This window comes from Alosa alosa, chromosome 3 (assembly GCF_017589495.1).
Source record: "Alosa alosa isolate M-15738 ecotype Scorff River chromosome 3, AALO_Geno_1.1, whole genome shotgun sequence".
Taxonomy (NCBI): Eukaryota; Metazoa; Chordata; class Actinopteri; order Clupeiformes; family Clupeidae; genus Alosa; species Alosa alosa.
In genome coordinates, this window is record NC_063191.1 from 28,731,517 (window position 1) to 28,739,872 (window position 8,356).

The 8,356-nt window shown below is 43.2% G+C and overlaps 1 protein-coding gene across 1 annotated transcript in view; it reads left to right on the forward strand.

The window, feature by feature from the left end:
• Positions 1 to 1,225: 1,225 nt before the first annotated feature.
• si:ch211-45c16.2 (mitogen-activated protein kinase kinase kinase 13) overlaps positions 1,226 to 8,356 on the forward strand; it is a gene marked incomplete in the record, with an annotated part of 59,646 nt that continues 52,515 nt past the window's right edge. The window contains 1 exon segment of the mRNA XM_048238487.1: positions 1,226 to 1,625.

The window sequence follows — 8,356 nt, forward strand, 5'->3', positions numbered from 1 at the left end:
CAAGGCTGTGAGCGAAGTCTCCAGCTGATCAAGCTCTTCTGCTTTGTAATAGTGCTGTGGAGTGGATGACACTCATTGTCCAAAATGTTGAACTTATTAGGGGATATATTTCAGTAAATGTGTGGTGTTATGTCTGTCTGTCTTGAAGCTGCTGTGAGTGTCATTTTCTGTAAAAGATTAATAAAAGGATCTAATCTAAATAATTATTTTAAATAATAATAATAATAATAATAATAATATAGTTGTGGCTTTACGGAAACAAAAGATGCAGTTCAAAGATTCAAAATAAAAAATAAACAAATAAAAAATAAAACGACATGGAAAAAACTCCAGTAGTCCCGTGGGTTAGTTGTGGCATCAGGCCACAAGGAGCCAGTATTGTCCCACTAAAAAACGTTTCAAAAGACGCATCTCGTTGGGTTAGATAAGGGACTTGGTTTAGCTAAAGGAACAAGTAGTTGGCTACAGAATGTCTGTTCACTGAAAAGTTCTGGGTGAAAAGTAGCCTAATTGAAATCCTTAGTAAAATGTTCAGCAATAGAGCTTTCAAAATAAGAATCTTGTAAGTAAGTAATTAGGCCTAAGTAAATGTATTTATAAGGTACATAGGCCTACTGCATTTTATCTTAGCATTCTGCAACCTCATGTTTGGGGCCAGTATTGTCATACGCTAAGCATTAAGCTTATTTTCATACCAGTCTCAAGATGCATAGGAAAAGGCGAATGGATATTAGACAAATAAAATGTTCATTTAAAAGTATTAAATGATTAACCTAGCCAGCCTCGCCCTGTCATTCTGGGTTTTCTGAAAGGCGTTTTGCAGTTTGTTTGTCTTTCTAATCATATGTGGCAATATTATCCCACCTTTCACCTGAAGGAGAAACGTTTGGAGTAGCCTAGCAAAGTCTTCTTGGCTAATGGGTGATTCGGGGAATAGAACATAGCCTATTTAGACATTTTAGTGACTCTTGACTTGAAAACATTAGCATTTCCATTCGACACTAGCCTAGTGATCAAGTAGTTATAGGCCTAAATCATCAACAGGATAAATGGTCAAAGGGTCATGCCTAGGCTACTCTGCTGAGAAGTTTCGGTGCCTTCTGCCAAAGTTCATGTTCATTGGTCCAGAGGATATGGCATCGCGGCATGAAGTATCGACCCGCCCTTACTCCCAGAATCCGCCAAGAATGCTGCTCTCCCCACTGCTCTTGAAAAAAAGCATGACATCGAATAACTACACTGTTTGACGGTCATCTCCACTTTTAGTATTTGCATCAGGTGTTCAGTTTAGCTTTATCTTAGCTCCATCTTTTAGCACGGCTACACTACACTGTTCAAATAAACGGTCTAGTAGCCTAGTAATGCGAAGAGATGAGCCAGGGCTCCATGAAAATGGAACGACCCACGCACTTCGATGGGTACCCCGTTTGCGATGCGAATGCGATACAGCGTGATCACATTTAGGCTATTTATAGGATCTCACTGAGTACGTTACAGGTGTATGGTCGAGAAAACGCGGAAGTGACGTTAATGCTCACAAGACAAGGATTAAACCATTGGATTACTGTAATTTGACGGCCAGAGCTGGAATCCACCTCTCGGTCTCCGAGTGAAAAATAAAAACGGTAGGCATATCGCCTTTTGTATTTAGCTCGCTGTCTTCTTGTTTTATATTATTTTTATACAGGCGTTACTGTTTGGTGTTGATGCTGGTAAAGTCGATTTTCTTGCATGCAAATGCGCTTATTCAGCCTGTTTCTGAGTTGAGTGGTGGAAGACGTGGCTGCTTGCGAGCACTGGTATGCCCTGCATACATTTTCCCCATAGCTCAGGCTAGTCTAACAGCTGTCCTATTTTATATGCGTAGCCTAATAGTCATTGTAACCCAGTGACTCTCATTATGTTTTATTTTTTTAAACTACGGATAGGCATATCATAAACACTTCATTTTAAAGACGCAATGTCAGATCCAGCCTTCAACGTATTCGGTTGTTTTTGCTTGACAGCTTTGCTTTTCTGCTGTCAGAAAAGCCATGTCAGGACAGCAAACAGAAATCTACGGCAGAAAAGCGCAGAATTTACTGATGACTAGGCTACTTGCCATAACGTTCTTTTATCGCAATATGTTATTGTATTTAGCTTATATCGGTCTTTCCTTGTTCTGGTGCGCGTGGATTCCGAGTATTCTGAACAAATATAGTCTGGCCTGTAGGGTTAGGGTTAGGATTGTTAAAATGTGGAATTGCAAGGTGTAGCAGCAGCCTATAGTCTCAGTTTATATAGCCTATTTGTAAGTGGACTTCTGTAAGGTAGGCACAGCATCTATAGGCTAGATGCGAGTATTTTTCAAATGAGCGCAGTGGTGTCAATGACACAGAGTAGGCTATATGCTCGCTCAAATTTTCGTAAAATCGTGTAGCCTAGTCGATGTCATCAAATGCTGTAGCAAAAATCTGTAACCTTTTTGTATAGTGTATTTCTTTGTAGGCGTCGAATTTTGGCTTGGTTGTCAACACTTCTGTCATTCAGGAAATTCACGTGTTCAGATGTAGTGTTCTAGGGCATGCGGTGCATGTGTGTGTGTGTGTGTGTATGTCGATGTGTAGGCTATGATGGGCAGAGGGTTGAAGTGTCAAAGGTCACACATCAGTTTTGTGTGAACCCCCCCCTTGTCAGAAGTGAGTGCACTTCCTGTGTGAATCAGAGAACATCATCTAGGCGGCCACATGTTACATAACAGCTGTTCCGTCCAAGCGGGCAGCTCAGTGTGTGTGCGGGGAAAGTGGAATGTTACAGTGGAAGACTTACATGACTGCTGTGGACTGTTTACTCAGTCACTCACACACTCACTCGCTCACTCAGTCACTCACATACTCGCTCACTCACCCTCTCACTCAGACACTCGCTCACTCACTCACTCACTCACACACTCACCCTCTCACTCAGTCACTCACACACTCTCCTGCTCACTCACACACTCACTCAGTCACTCACACACTCACCCGCTCACTCACACACTCACTCAGTCACTCACACTCACACATTCACTCAATCACTCACACACTCACCTGTCACCAGTCACTCACACACTCACCCGCTCACTCACTCAGTCACTCGCTCACACACTCACTCGCTAACTCAGTCACTCACACACTCACCCTCTCACTCAGTCACTCACACACTCACTCGCTAACTCAGTCACACCAAACAGAAACAGAATGCTACAGATACAGAAGAACATAAACAGTGGCAGACACAGAACAGTAAACAGGTGGTCTACACTGAGTACACTCATAGCAGGCTGCCTCCATAAAAAGGCCTCACCTCTCAGTATTCCTGACAGGATGGACCCATATCGATCGGTTACTTCGTTATTGGCCAATAATTGCCCTGTGTACTAGTATCGGTCTATCAGCAATTAATATGACATTTGCCGATGACAGTGACTGATGGTTATTTGTGATGTCGCATCAATTCTGTTCTAGCTAAAAGGTGTGTTATGTTCAAAGTGATACATTCTGAGATAGTGCTATGAAGGGCTGTAATTAAGGTATAATTAACAAAAAAAGCTAACTAAACAAACAAGTAAGAAATCTTCCACACCGGAGTTAAGTGTATTTTAGTGAATCTGCATCGGTTGTTGGTGTGTGTGTGTGTGTGTGTGTGTGTGTGTGTGTGTGTGTGTGTGTGTGTGTGTGGGGAGGAGGGGGGCTTAGCTGGGTTGCACTGGGGACAGTGAGCAGGGCAGCTCCGTGGCGACTGCATTTATGTAATTTACATGTGCAGGAAGAGATGGATCTGGCCTCTATAATCCCAGCCCTGGAGAGAAATCAGACCACTCTCTCTCTTTCCCTCTCCCTCTCACTCTATCCCTCTATCTTTATCCCTCGTACACTCTCTCTCACTGTATTTCTCTCTCTCTTCTCTCTCACTGTATTTCTCTCATTCTTTCTTTCTCTTCCCCTCCAACTCTCTTGTTTTTTGTCTCTCCCTGTCACCCTCTCTCGCAAACACTTTTGTTCTCTCTTTTCTCTCTCTATCTCTCTATCTCTATCTCTTGTTTTTTCATATTTGTTTTCTTTTTCATAAGCCTGTAGTGTAAGAGGGTGCTCGTCAGATCTGGTCAAGTATAAATAAGCCAGGTTGTTTCGTAATCGTAGAACCTTTTCCCTTCTGTTATTCCGTTCATAAGGCTGGATTTATTTCCTGGGATTCAGATGGGATTGAAAAATGGAGTGGTTGGAGTAGAGATTTTTTTGTTATTTATCTTCACATTGGCTAGCTCACACATTTTCGTGTGTTTATTGACAAATGAATTGGACTGTTGTTATAATCCAACTATTTTTAAATGATTTAGGCTACCATCCAAAAACCTGAAATCTTCAAGTCATTTAGATTTCCCTTAAAGAAGTTGTCTCGTTTCTGTTTCTGGTCATTTAGTTGTCCCTTAAAGGTGTTGTCCCCGTTTCTGGCGTAATGTTACTGGTATTTGAGCTCTAGATCCTAACTTCCATGACCTTTAAGCAGCATCGTTGACATTGAGCATGCCCCTGTGCAGTGCAGCACAGCCGGGCCAAGCACACCACGTTTATGAAAGCCTAGGGTCGAAAGCACTTTTCTTGAGAGAGTATGTGCACACAGCCAGGACTGTGCAGGGCAACCGACTAACAGGCACCTAGAGGATCATAAGGAGAATTGTGTCAAATTCAGCACAAGGTGTAATAGATTTTGTACATAACATTGTATTGATGTATCATTTTATAAACAATAAATTAAAGTGGTCTAGGATGCAGGGCGTGGTGGAGTCCAGTTGAGGGGCCACTGTTTGGGCAGGCAGGGCAGGCTGCTAAGGCAGGAGAACATCCATGAGCCAATGCTGATATTTTCACAATTCACATTTGCTACCACACAGAGATGACCAAATGGCTTTGGTATTTTGGTCTTCTGACATGTGTAGTTGAAACTTTGGGATGATCATGATATTCAATGCCTTTGTCTGAGGGATTCTGTGTGGTGTTGCTGTTTGGTGTTGCTGTTTGGCGGTGCTGATGTGTGCTGGTGTGCGGTGGAGAGTAGAGTAGGAAACCACACTCTCAAGAGTTTGCTCTTAGTAAGTCTTTGTTCATCTGACCAAATGGAAGGCATTTCGCCCCCTAAGCCGCCATCAGCGTGCTGTGGAAAGTGCCTCACCTTGTGCCCCTCTCTTAGAGTGCGACACGATCAGCACTAACTGTGTGTGTGTGCGTGCGTGTGTGCGTGCATGCGTGTTTGAGCAACTGGACGAGAAAGTATGGTCAAATCTGAGATTGAAAATCCTCTGCCAGCACTGTGGTCCCTTTGGACGACCCACAATGGCTGCCTTACACTACTCCACTTGCACTACTCCACTTGTACACTTGCACACTTTGCACACTTTGCAACTTGTTGTTGTTGTCCTGTTGTCCTGAAAACACAACACTTCTGCTGCTCTTACATAACTTGCACCACTATGCCACTTGCTTACTTAGGTCAATCAGAACTACCTCAGCCATTTATTGGCCTGACTTTGCACTATATTATATTGACTGTCTATGCACAATTGCACAATTTCAACCCAATTTTGCTGCTCTTATTTCTTCATTGTACGTGCCTTCTTATTTACTTTTTATTGTTTACTTGAATGTTATGTTTGTCTGTGGACTTAATTGGTAAAATATGTCTTGTCTTCACCGTGGGATAGTGAGAAACGTAATTTCGATCTCTTTGTATGTCTTGGCATGTGAAGAAATCGACAATAAAGCAGACTTTGACTTTGACTTTTGCTGTTATCGTTGCCATTTTTAATTCAACATGGCTGATGTCATTTGCTGGTTGACTGGGTGCTTTTTGTTGATATTCACACACGCATGAACACGCATGCAGCTTGATTTGTGTTAGACACACACACACACACACACACACACACACACACACACACACACACACACACACACACACACACACACAGAGTTGTATTATCACACACATTCAGCAATGTGCACACATTTCAGCCACAACATAATCTCCCACTAGACCCCATAGTAACAAATAGACTATGACCCTGAGATGCAGCATTTATAGATATGATATTCATATACATTGATACACACGCACACACACACACACACATGTGCCATACATGTGCCATACATCTCTACCACACACACACACACACACAGACACACACACACACACACACACACACACACACACACACAGTTGTGCGCGTACCATACATCTTGTGACTCAGTTAAGCAGAAGGATACAAACAAAAGAATGAAGAAGAGAATGTGGGATAGAAGACTGGTGTGTGCATGAATGGCTATTCTCTCTCTCTCTCTCTTTCTCCTCCAGCTCCCATCCCCCTCTCCAGTTCTGCTCCCGCCAGCCTTCTCCAACTGGCCTTTCTCATGTTTTTTCCTAACTCACTTTCCCTTTCTCTTTCTCTGTATTTTCACATTTTCTCTCTCTCTCTCTCTCTGACCCTCACTCTGTTCCTCTTGACTCTCCCTCTTCCCCTGTGCTTCTCTCACTTCATCATTCCCTCTCTCACCATGTCATCCAGTCTCTCTCTCTCTCAGTCCTATCGTTTCGAGTCTTTCTCTCCTTTCTCCTTCTCGCTTTCTGTCATTTCCTCCTCCATCTCTCCTCTCTCTCTCTCTCTCTCTCTCTCTCTCTCTCTTCCTCTCTCCACCCCCCCTCTCTCCATGTCCCCCTATCTGCTCTCCTCATGCTGGGTGACATTTCTGTAATGATGCTGCAGCCTCGTGTCTGTGGGGCAGTAAGCAGTGGGAGTATTAAGGCTCTCTTCAGCCTGGCCGGTGGCTTTAAATAGCCGCCCAGCCCAGCCCAGCCAGCTGACCAGCCTCTCTCCCCAGGCCAGAGCTGCCAGTGGCCCCAAGAAGAACAAAACAAAATAAACACACACACACACACACACAACTCACAAACTCACACTCACACACACACACACACACACACACACACACTCTCTCTCTCTCTCTCTCACTCTCACACTCACTCACACACACACACACATACACACACACACACACACTCTCTCACACACACACACACACACACACACACACACACACTTGTGAAGCTTGACCCGACACTAGCAACCACACATAGACCACATAGCAAACGCAGAGCTTGACCCAGCAAAAGGGTGGCCAACCTAAATTCAACACAGGGTTTATCCGTATTATAAGGGTGAGATGGCGCAAATGCACACATCCCTTATGGTCGGCACAACAAACATAAGACACTAAAAAATATTTAAACTCCATATTTAGATGAATAATCAGGTCTTTTCGTTGTAATTTTTCCACATGAATGAGTGTGTGTGTCAGTGTCATCAGCATGGCAGTGACGAGGGTGTGAGGCTTCTATATCAGTAGGATTTCAGGGTAGATTCACCATGTTTTAAATGAACTGAGGGTCGATCATTAAGGAGTATCCTAGTGCATGGGTGTTTAATACAGTGGCAGTGCAAATTTATTCACAGAGAACATTTCACTTCATGCTCAGACACAGTGTGCTTTACAGAAATACAAGCAAAAAAGCCAAGCTAACTAGAAGCTAGCCATTAGGTAGCCTAACTACAGTAGCAGGCCTAGCTCAAAGATACTTTAGTTTATCAACTGTCTCTGCCTAGCTGCTAGCAGTGAGCATTATGATTGGTCATGGTCTTGCTCCTTGGCTTAGCTAAATGCATAATGCTGTTAGCTTGGTTGCTAAAGACGCTTAGCAGGTGACTTTAGGTTGAGCCTGACCCTCGGCCAGCCTGGATCCAGTGGATGTTACTGCTGTTGCTATGGGGACTGCTACAACCAGGACTATACTTTCAAGTTCAAGAGCTAGGTTTTGCTCCACTATTCTGTACCATGGATTCTGGTGTGTGTGTGTGTGTCTGTCAACATGAAACATCGCTTTTAGTGTTTAGTGTTTACACTTTCTAATAGATGCATGAGATGCACTGGTTGACTGGAAGAAAATTTTGGTAATAATAATAATCTTTATTTGTATATCACCTTTCATTCACAGAATGCAGCTCAAAGTAATATAGTGTTATGCATACTTCTATCAATGGTCCTTGAGATACTTCTGCAACTTGATTGGAGTCCACCTGTGCCTAAATTAATTCACTGGAATTAGGAAAGGCACACATCTCTTTATATAAGGTCTCACAGTTGATGGTGTATGTCAGCGTGAAAACACAAGCCACGAGGTCGCTTGAATTGTCCATAGACCTGCGAGACAAGGTTGTGTTGTGTAAAGACGGATACAAGAACATTTCTGCAGCATTGAAAGTGCCCCAGAGCACAGTAGCCTC